The 12,021-nt window shown below is 37.5% G+C and overlaps 1 protein-coding gene across 4 annotated transcripts in view; it reads right to left on the bottom strand.

The window, feature by feature from the left end:
- EXOC6B (exocyst complex component 6B) overlaps window positions 1-12,021 on the bottom strand; it is a 715,924-nt gene that overhangs the window by 164,981 nt on the left and 538,922 nt on the right. The window lies entirely within an intron of this gene.

The raw sequence follows: 12,021 nt of genomic DNA, 5'->3' as shown, positions 1-12,021 counted from the left end.
CACCATTAATTCCAGCATCCTGACAGCAAGGAAACTGTACTAATTCGACCTGAAATTTATTCCCATGAGCTGCGCTGGGCTTCAGAGTATTTGTTTTGTGAATGGACAAACAACTTGCAAAGGAGGAGGGAGCGGGGGAGAGAAAAAAGTTTTTCCTCTCAACACAATAAAATCTTCAGCTGTGAAACTCTTTTCAGTTCCGAAAGCTATTTATATTTTAGATCGCTGAAGGAATTTTCTAATTTCACGCCTGTCACCTCATTCCCCAAGCATTTATCAAAAAATATTCCCTGCCACATCATTAATTATTCCCTCACTGATTATTTGTATTATCTCATGAGTGCATTATCGCCAACACACACACACAGACACACACTCACACACACACACCAGCAGCAGAGGCTGCCCCAATCTAGTGCTTGGCTCTTCAGTAAAAGAGTACTGCAGATATGAAAAGACCCATCTAAATAAATCTCACAGCAAAAACTTAGGAAACATTTGTACATGTCCATCCTTCTAGTGTATTCTTTGTTCTTGACTTCTACTTCTATTCCACTCTCAAAAATTCTTTTTTCTCTTCCTTCTATCCCAATTTAGTCTTAGGTCAAAAGAGACCACATGAATGCTATTTGCAATTTGCAGTAGCGCCTTGGGTACATGCTCAGTTTATGACTCTGGCTTCTACATTGTTAATAAGAAGATAACTGCACAGGGCTATAGGGACAAATACTAGTAACAGTTAAGAATGTCAGATTTTATTGTCCCTAAGCCCTGCTTATTATGCAATCAAAAGGTCTTGTTTAAGCCCCTACATACACACAAGACACACACACACACACATACATACAGAGCAAATTCAAAAGTTGGACAGTTACTAACTACGCCTGGAATTCTCTCTGTGAAGCCAAAGCATGATAAACATTTAACATCAATCTACTATTTACCTCAAAAATAACAAGCATCTGCTCAAAGCAAATATGAAAAGGAATGTTTTCCTTTCAATTATATTTTTCTTCAGGAATGAATTTAAGAAATTATAGGAAGATGGTATCATATTAGTCTTTTGAAATTAAATAAAATCCATCAAGATATTTGCATATATGTCTGGAAAATTACTTCAAACGACTAGTAACTGCATAGATTCAAATGATGATTTATGAACAATGACAGGAATTTCTGTTCTTTAAAAATATTTTCCATCTAGGAAATGTCTACTAGGTTTTCATAAAATCCTTGACCTACTTTAAAAAATGTTATCAAGGTGAGTTGCAGGGAACACAAAAACATTATGTGAAATGAAATTTAAAACAAGTTATTAAACGAATTGTATGGAACACAAAGTGTTGTGCAAATGTAACACAAAACATTCTTCTTCTAAAGATTTTAAATAAAAATGACTCAAATGGAAGGAGATAAACGATATAGAATGATTAGCACATTAAGTTTCTATTTACTTTGGAAAGAAAATTTATATGCCATTTATAAATGAATTCTATATGTATAGCCCAAATGATTAAAGTTTTAAAACATGATGAGAGTCATGTTAATAAAAGCTTGACAGAATCCATCCTTCATATCTTACAATAGCCATTATCTGTGATAACCTCGTATATGGCCACTGCTCAATTACAAGTTTCCCATACTATGCTCCTGTAGAAAGCAGTTCTTTGAATTATAGCCACAGCCACTCTTTTTGAGTCTTGATTGTCAGGTGGTCAGCTTACATAAGCTTCCCGTGCCTGGTAGTTTCATCCAAGGTTGGCAGATTATCACTGTTGCTCCCGTATGACATAACAGCTATGCTGCCTCATCTGAAGTCCTCTCTGTCAGTAGGAACCCTACCTGAGTCAAGATGCAGCAACTATCACGGTGTTCTGCTGCCCTACACATGTTCAGTTCAACAGGATTGCCCTATGATACATGGTTTGAATGCCTGAGAGGTGGCTACACATTCTTGAATCTCCTTATTGGGCATGCCCCCTGGGGGTGACATGATGCTGATGAAACCACTCAGGAATCTGGATGTGATACATATTTAGTCAGAGCTGTACTTTATAGACCTCATTTTATGACACACTGAATCTTCCAGGTTCCCAGAGGACATGGTGGCCTTTTAGATTTGATTTTCCTTTTATAAATCAGGGAATGAAAATTACATCATGTGTGACAAAGTAAAGAGATTAATTTTTGTGTATAGCTTATGGAAATGTTTAATTACTATATATTCAACTTCATATTTACATTTTTTTCTCATTGTTTTATATATGTAACTCTTGTCTTCCCATGTAGGCAGTAAAGTACTTAGGGATAAGGACCATATCACAGAACGTAGCAAGTATTAAAAACAGTAGATGTCCAACAAATACCTATATATTAATTTACAGAAATAACAAGATTAACTAATCACACATATTCTTTACTGCCAAGGAAAATCTTTGGATTGCAATAGTAGGGTGCCTTTAACCTGAGTATCAATAAGTAGGCTTTAGGAATTTATAAGCTCCCTAAAATTAGATGCCCAATGATTGAGGAGATGGGCTTTGGGTCATAAAAATCAGTTTGAGCTCCAGTTACTAGCTCTAAGGCCATGTGCAAACTACTTAATCTCCTTAAAGCTTCAATGTCTTTATCTCAAAAATAAGGGTAACAGTATATTCCTTATAGTGCTGCTATGAGGATTAAGTGAAACAACTATGTAAAGCAGTTGGCAGAGTACCTGGCATATCATAATTGATTATCATTACAATTAGTTTTTTGTGGAAATATGTGTTTCTTTGTGAAGAAGGTTCATATCTTTTATTGACTTCTCAGAGGGTTGGTGACCAAACAAAGGTCAAGAGACACTATTCTATATCCAGGACAAAACATTAGAAGAAATTCAGCTACTATTCAGTTATGAGTTAGTGAGTTGGTATTGAAAATTTATAGGCAAATACTTAAGTACTTCACTTAAAGGAAGCTGATATGACTAATTACTAGTGTATTAGCCACAGCACAGTAATTTTCACTGGTATTATTTTAGAAATCAATAAATGCATGAAATAGGGCTCCCATAATTTTGTGATTCAGTTATTTCCTTTAAAACATGACTGTTCTTCTACAGCCAATTTTTTCCATATATGAAAAATGTTAATAGTGTAAGAAAGTGTGAATATTTTTTTAAATTAAAGTTTGTATTTAGTCTGACGTCAACTATGTAAAATACAATATGAATAGAAAACACGACAGTAAGCATTTATTTCATAATGTTAACTGAGGCTGTTAAAGAGAGGAAGATTACAAGGGATTTTATTATTCTTTACATTTTATAAACTTTAAAAATGAGTAGAGACCACTTTTATAATCAGAGAAAAGGAAATAGAAGGACACACACACACACACACACACACACACACCCCTCAAAATTATTTAGTGCTATTTTCTCTAGTAATAAGAGATAGAACTTGTTCAAGATTTAGATTTATAGGCAACTGGGATTGATTTGCACACCCATGTCCTCAGAGGCTGCTTGATAGAGAGAAGGAAAACTACACATGGGAGGGGACAAGGAGCCCCAAGTCTGCGGACACATATACAAACTGATTATATGTACACACAGAAGCTTTTCTTTAGAATCATGAATAAAAACTTTCCTTCTTTTGACATCATAAAAAGGAGTACATGTCTGTACTAGTGGCCAAGTGGAACCGATGGATATATGGGGCACAGTGAAAAAGTCTCTTTCTGGACTTGTCTCTGGATTCCAAGGTCTGTGGTATGTTTTCAGTCTCTAAGTGGCTTAAGCCAGTGCCAAAGTTTCCAAAGGCTGGAGTTTGGCAGAGTGGCCCTCCACTTAACACAGAACCAAATCCTACCTTTGACTACCTTATGTTATGTGGGGACTGAATCAAGGTTCCAATGAGGCTGGCAAGAAAGCTTCCTCTCGGAAAACTTGTTCAGGTTAGTGGAGCCCCTGACCAGCACCCAGCCATCCTTCAGAGAGCTCGGCTCTCCCCAGCAGCTCTTCCCTGCCCTTGTCCAATCACAGTATGGACAAGAGTTGAAGCTGGGATCAGGGCCTGCCTCCAAGATCCAATTTGCAAATGTGAAAAATCTTTTAATGAGATAAATTTTCATTTCAAAAAAATTAAAAGGAGGTGTACAAAGTTATAGGAAAGAAGGCATATTGTTAAGTGAAGGTATAAAGAGGGAAAGAAAATAAGAGGTACAAAGGTATAAAGAGGGAAAGAAAAAACCCCTCACTTAACAAATATCCAACATTCCTTCACATTCTCATACACACTTAAATCGATGAGGTGTGGCAATTGTTTTTAAAGCAATATTAATTTCTCAAAAGTATCCTATAGTTTTACATTTCTAATAATCTTCATATAATAATGAAATAAAATTGCCAAAGTAGAAAAAGGAGGGATTCCACTAATTTCAAAATGCTTTCTACACTGCTTGAAGGCTGGTCTTAAAATTAACTGCCGCTTAGATGGGGGGAGGAAAAAACTGTTTAAATCAACTTAAAAATTATCTGGTACATTCATATTTGGCTGAGGAAAACAAAATATAAATTTTATAAAGAGCAGAAAACCCTAATTAGAATAAAACGGGAAAGTCAGAGTTAGAAGGGGCTTTGAGGAATCAAAATGACTGCCTTACAGCCAGAGAAAAGTACTCTGGTTTTTCAGAGTTCAAGGCCTTGAGAGAGAAGAGGGAAGTGAATGAAACTCAGAAAGGTTAAAAGGTTATAGGGAGGGGGAAGGGTAAGCTGGGACGAAGTGAGAGAGTGGCATGGACATATATACACTACCAAATGTAAAATCGATAGCTAGTGGGAAGCAGCCACATAGCACAGGGAGATCAGCTCGGTGCTTTGTGACCACCTAGAGGGGTGAGATAGGGAGGGTGGAAGGGAGACGCAAGAGGGAGGGGATATGGGGATATATGTATACGTATAGCTGATTCACTTTGTTATACAGCAGCAACTAACACACCATTGTAAAGCAATTATACTCCAATAAAGATGTTAAAAAAATAAATAAATTAAAAAAATAAAAGGTTATAGGTGAAGTTGGCTGGTGAGGACCTGGAAAAGCTTGACTTATGCGTTCGTCTCACTCTTTCTTTTTTTTTATTGCCCCTACTTGCATGTAGGGTTCCCAGGATACAGGACTTTTGTTTTTGTTTTTTTTTTGCGCTATGCGGGCCTCTCACTGTTGTGGCCTCTCCCATTGTGGAGCACAGGCTCCGGAAGCGCAGGCTCAGCGGCCATGGCTCACGGGCCCAGCCACTCCGTGGCATGCGGGATCTTCCCGAACCGGGGCACGAACCCGTGTCCCCTGCATCGGCAGGTGGACTCTCAACCACTGCGCCACCAGGGAAGCCCAATACACGACTTTTAACACTGGTGTGGTAAAAAAACGTTGCCTGCTATTTCAGTAAACAAGAATGTTGCCTGCCATTCTGGTAAACAATGAATGTTACCCACCATCAAGCCACCAACCATTGAATCCACCCTAGACAGTGTGCCCTGAAGAGATTCCAGGATAAAGGAAAACAGGATACTGGCCCTGGATAGTTAAGATGCATATCAAAGGAATAATTTCTATGAGTCCAGACTCTTGTATCTTTCCATACATAGAGAAGCACTAAAATCATTAATTTGAGATGTCTGCTTTTTGTGATTAGCTATAATCTATTGATGTTTGACTCCATGTTTGTTTGTTTGTTTCCAGCAAAAACTCCTATATACCCTGACTCCTCCCTTTACCTCTTTGGAACAGTTCTATCTGAGAGGTGTCTCCCGGGCTTTAGTTCTCAGTAAGGTCACCAAATAAAACATAACTCTCAAAAAAAAAAAATGACTGCCTGAGTCTGTAATCTGTATATCTAGACAGGACATTTGAGAATTTATCAAAAGCAAGCTGTTGGAAACAGAATATAAAAGTAATTCTTCTGAATCTTTGCAAATTGTCCATAGAACAAGAATAATTTTCAAAGGAGATGAGCAAGGTAAAATTTATTTCAGAAAATCAAAACTAGTACAATATCTGGGAAATAGGTAAAATAGTAATTCTTAGAGGAAAAGCTAATTTGCTCAAATAAGAGAAAGTTGAAAAGGTAGTGGGCAAAATTTTAACCAGAGGTTCCTGGTTAGTATCATATACTATTGCTCCCAGTGAAGTTCCAGGTCAGACAGTGGACAAGATAGCATCACCAGCCTTCACTGAATGGATTAAGGGTTTGGTTTTTGGCCAAAATGTCAGGTAAGAAAGAAAAGTCAGTACTCTGGAGCCCAAAGTATGTTGGGTACTTGTTTATATCTTAAGATCATGTCAGGTCACATGTGGTTTTTGTGGGATTAAAAAAGTAAGAGCTGCTGTTGCTGTATTAATATAATGGTTTCCTGGTATCTGGGTCCCTGGAGCAACAGAGAAGGAGTATGCTAGACTATAAAGTGTGGCTCCAGGGAAGCTAAAACCTTCTTGCATCACTTCACAGTGGCTCCACTAAGCTAATTACAGAGAAGAGTTGATGGACTCCACAGGGACTCCACTCGAGGCCCTGCTGGTCAGAGAAAGGTCAGCCAGAACATAAGGAAGTAAGTACTAAGGAGAGAGCTATCAAGGAGACAGAAAAAGGGAGGGAGGATTGGTGGGAGGTTAAAGTTCCTTGGAGATTCAGCTGACTATACTTGTATAAGTTTACTTGTATGAACACGTGATCATAAAAAATAGTTACCTTTAATTATCTAGGGTATAATTCTGTGATGTAAATTTTTCTTTGTTTTTACATATTTTAAATAGGTAACTCACTAGATCTCCTACCTCAAGAAGGGCAGAGAAAAGTCCAGTCTAACTAACCTATTCTGAGTTTCCGTGTGAGAAATATGATTAAAACTGATAATAACAAAGTCTGATAGCAAATGCCAAACCAGTACTCTAAACAGATTTATAAATTGTTTTCAAAGTTTAATTCTCCTAACTCCTTTTGCTCTAAAAGACAACTGAAAACTAGGACAGATAGATATAGCTTTTTAATTAGTAAGGGATTAACCCCCTATAAGCTAGGAAATGGCCACAAGCATGAAGAACTTTCATGATGATGCTGAGTAAATAAGCCAATCAGTCTCCATCTGGCTGTCCCTTATATTGTACCACTGAGAGGAAATGAGGGTTCAGGTACTGGCAGTGACTGGTGTCAATGACAATATACATTCCCCTGGAGAGAGTAGCTGTCTTATGTGGAGTAAACCTAGAAAATTCGAGAAGCTGATTTCTATGCCTTGCCTAATGTATCTAACATACAAGAAAAATCTGTAAACAGTTTAATGAAATTAATTGGTTGAATCTAGCAAAGCAAATTAGAAAACAATTTTATTCAAGATTTAAAAGAAGGAGATGACATAAATTCCTACCATGTCATGGAGTCCAGGAGGCCACTGGGTACTGTTCTTTGTTTAAGGAAATAATATTTTAAATGGTGGATAAGAATACTTTAGCTGTATTCACCAAATTAAACAGAGTACCTTTTGCACTGCAGAGGAAGAAGGTTAAGGAAAGCCAAAACCATAACAAGTGGCAGAACAATGTCATGCCACATGGCACTGGACTTTCCCTTAATATTCCACAAATAATCACCAAAAACATAGCACAAGATGTCCTAGCACTTGTGTTTACAACCTAGAATCCTAAAGCTGAAAGGAGCATTTGTAATTACTGAGGACTTTTACAGAAGAAAAAATTAAAAAGCAAAAAAGGTAAGTCAGTGAACCAGATAGAACCTAATCCCTCTGTCTTTCTATTATTTCAGTATGCATCCCTGATCTAGAATGTCTAAAAGCAAATATTCACTCTACATGTTCCATATATATATATATATATATATATATATATATATATATATATATACACACACACACACACACACATATATATGTATATATGTATGTATCTATATCTTTTTCATTTAGTTAGAGAATAAAAACATAAAAATATATAGATCTGTGTAAAGCCACAATGTTCCTCTGAAGTTCCCAAATGCTTTGCAATTTTGCAAAATAAGGGCCAATTTCGTAACAGATCTTTTAAAACTATAGTGAAAAGAAGCCTCTCCCAATTAGCAATCAGCAGTGCTTCTGTGCATCTCTAAGAAAACTGAGGATCTGCCATGAAAGGCGTGGGTTTCCTGAGAGATGAGAAAGACTTGTGTTCTGAAGTAGTAACTTTGTATCCTTGATATTTTTACTCTGCTTTCAATGACTTAATCTTACCCGTGTGTTTGTTCAGCACTGATTATTCTGCTGTATGAACATAGACTCAGAGCTAAGCTATCTGAAATTTTACATTGAGAAGGATTCTGTAGGGCATTTAACATAACGGTGAAAATCAATTCTCTAGAAAAGCACTGTCCAAATAGAAGTGTGAGCTGCATGTGTAATTTCAGAAGTTTTAGTAGACAGGTTAAGAAAACAAAAATTAATTTCAGAATTAATAATATTATACCTTGTTTTACCCAATATACCTAAAATATATTAATTTCAACATAAAATCAGTATTTTAAAAATTTTCATGAGGTTTTTTCAAAATCCAGGATGTATTTTACACTTAGAGCACAACTCATTTCTGAGCTGCATGTCAAATGCTCTAATAGCCACTTGTGGCTGGTAACTATAGTACTGGACAGCACAGTTTTAGATGATGTTGACTGTAAAGAATGAAAACTAAAATGAAATGTGCAACGAATGATTTCAGACTTTGAAATGACAAGGAAAGAGCACTCCCCAAATTCGTAACAATATGAATTCCATGTTTACATTGGCTATGAAATTAGTATTGAAGCAAATGTTCCTGATACTACACAATGTCTTCTATGCAGCCCATATTTTAAAAATAGGTCAACCTCTGAGAGAGCTATATACTTTGTATGCTCTTCACTGTGCCTGTCAATAAATTTTTATATTACCTCTGTATTAATTCTTATGCTAGTATTCTCACCTTTCTTCTCTTCATCCCATTTTCTTTTCTTATATCTAATTTATCATTTTTTTCAACTTATCCTACTGAAACTGGTCTCAAATCATTTTTGGAATGATTCGGGCATAATTTAAAAAACTAATAATAGTTGAGCAGCATAGTTTCTGGACAAAGCTCTTGGGCTCTCCATTTCCCCAGCAAGTGATACCAGTAGCAATCCTGATCTATAACTGCAAAATGTTTTTTAAGTATACAATACAAAACAAATGCTGACTCAGTAAAAGGAAAAGTATCAAGACACTGTCAGCGCTCTTGAACAGGGTGGAGGTATGTCACACAAAGCTATGAAAAATACTTAAAGAGAAATGATTAAGGTAGGTTCCACATAGGATGTTTCCCAAGCTAAAAGAGCTAGATTTTTTAAAAAGTCAATTATGATTCTTTCTAAACTGAAAGCAGATAGTTAATGCTTCTTTGGTATACATATCATGGATAGTCTCACAATTTGCCAGGAAAACTGAGTCTCATAGTCTAAGCTGATGGATGTCCACAGAAAATGGATATATTAGCTAAGGTAACTGGGATTCCAATCCTTTCTAGAAGTTACTTATGTGACCTTGTGCCAATCACAGAAGTTTCTAGTGCCAGATATCTCCTCTGTAAAATGAAATTAATAATATTTCACTTGCTTAAAGCTATGCGACTGAATCAAATGTACTCTTGAGGTCTACTGTATAACAAGGAATATATCTGGTCTTTGGTCCCAGCTCCTGACATAGAGTTTCAAATACCCTTGAAAGGTCCTGAGCAATAGGAAAGTTCCTGAGCAATTCACAATCAGCTCCTTTTGACCATACCTAAGTTTATGCTGAAATGACTCCTGTGGGCCCCTAGGTAGTTTTAAGGGAGGGGCTGGACAAGCCAGAAAGACCAAGCCTGTGACTAGAGGTTTGAAACTTTCAGCCCCACCCCCAGTCTCCAGGGAGGGGAGGGGAAGGTGATTGATTTCAATCATGTGGCCAATTATTTATTCAATCATGCCTATGTAATGAAACCCCCATATAAAACTCTGGACACTGAAGCTCAGTGGCTCAGGAATTCCTGATGGGTGAACATGCTGATGTGCTGGAAGGTCGACATGCCTGGAATCCTTAAGGACAGGTCATGGAAACTCTGTTCTGCCCCCTCCTCCCTAGGATCCTGTCCTATGCATCTCTTCCATTTGGCTGTTGCTGAGTTACAGCCTTTATAATAAAACTGTAATCATAAGTACAGCATTTTTGGTGAGTTATGTGAGTTTTTCTAGTGAATTACTGAGCTGAAAGGGGATGTGATGAGCCCCAAATCTGTAGCCAGCTAGGAAGAAGTACGGGTGGCTTGAGGTCACCTGTGACTTGTGGCTGATGCCTGAAGAGGGGCAGTCTTGTGGGACTGACCCCTTACCCTGTGGAGTCTGCACTAACTCCAGGTAGTTAGTGTTAGAACTGGATTAAATTGTAGAACAACCAGTTGGTGTTGGAAAACTGTTGTTGGAACACAAGGTCCAATCCAGATCAAGCACATTGCAACTTGATATTGAGTCCATTTTAATATCTAGGTTACAGCCAGATGTGTCCCAGAATAAGTAATGTGAAATTTACTGGAATTGGATACAATAAAATAATACTATGCTTTTTTTTTGCCTACATGGTCACTGCTTCAATGAATCAAAAAATTTAAAGATATTACACTAAAGCAAGTCTTCATTATGAGAGACCATTTTTTAAAAAAATAATTAATTAATTAATTTATGGCTGTGTTGGGTCTTTGTTTCTGTGCGAGGACTTTCTCTAGTTGTGGCAAGCGGGGGCCGCTCTTCATCGCGGTGCACGGGCCTCTCACTATCACGGCCTCTTGCTGCGGAGCACAGGCTCCAGACGCGCAGGCTCAGTAATTGTGGCTCACGGGCCCAGTTGCTCCGTGGCATGTGGGATCTTCCCAGACCAGGGCTCGAACCCGTGTCCCCTGCATTGGCAGGCAGATTCTCAACCACTGTGCCACCAGGGAAGCCCCAAGAGATCATTTTTGATATGGCAAAATAACAAGTTCTGCATATCTTGCCCAGAGAAAGGTATTTTCTATATTCCCTAGCTTTGCTTCATATACTTATTCTAGTATTAGTTGGGAATTCCACCCCCTCAATGGAATTATAATGTAAAGTATTAAAACAATGGTCAACATCCACGTTAAATGTTTGTGAAAGATCAATATGAACATAAATACTGGTCTGCCATTATGGTTACACAGACTAATGAATTTATTTTCAGAGGTCAAGATCTATCTTACTAGAGAATATAAACTTTGCTACTAAGAGCTCAGTTTGGGGTGTGTTTTCCTTTTCTTTTTTTCCCCTAAAACAAACAAAAACAAAAGAAGGAGAAAAAGAGAATCTCTGTCAGTGAAACCTGAGACCTTAAGCTGGTAGTTACAAGATCAGGGAATTGACTGCAGACACAACAGGAACGCTAGAGGAAGCATTAGGCATTTTTAACTCCTAGGCACTGGTAAGAGAGGGGGAGATTAGTGTTTTAAGAGAATTTAGGTTAGTTGGAGAAAAAGGAAATGAAAATAGTTGTTTCTTAAGGTACCTAAGCAACTTCTTTCCATGATAAACTGGTGCTTTTAAAGGAATATCTTAACTACTAGGAAGTATAGGAGATTAATGAGCATCTCAAGTATTAAAAGCACTCCTGTCTTTAAAATGTTGTCTTTAAAATGTTTAAAAGCCCTCAAAAATGCTTTTCTACAGAAGAGTACAGAACCTCATCCTTTTCCCTGGTTAATTGCCTGGGCAGGGGCTGATGCTACACCTTGTTTCCATCCATTGACAGGCAGACAGCTGACAAAGAGATTCCTGTGAGTCAGAGGGGAAGGGCAGGCCTTAAAGCCATGTGACTGCTGGGATGTGGTGAAAAACTGAGGAGTCTTGAATTTCTTCAGAAAGGCACATCATTCAGGAAGAAAGGGCAGAGAAAGACAAAAAGAAGAGAAAGATTACCAGGCAAATTTTACTGATACC

This window comes from Phocoena phocoena, chromosome 14 (assembly GCF_963924675.1).
Source record: "Phocoena phocoena chromosome 14, mPhoPho1.1, whole genome shotgun sequence".
NCBI lineage: Eukaryota > Metazoa > Chordata > Mammalia > Artiodactyla > Phocoenidae > Phocoena > Phocoena phocoena.
The sequence above is the reverse complement of the archived record's forward strand: the minus strand, read 5'-3'. Positions and strand labels throughout refer to the sequence as shown.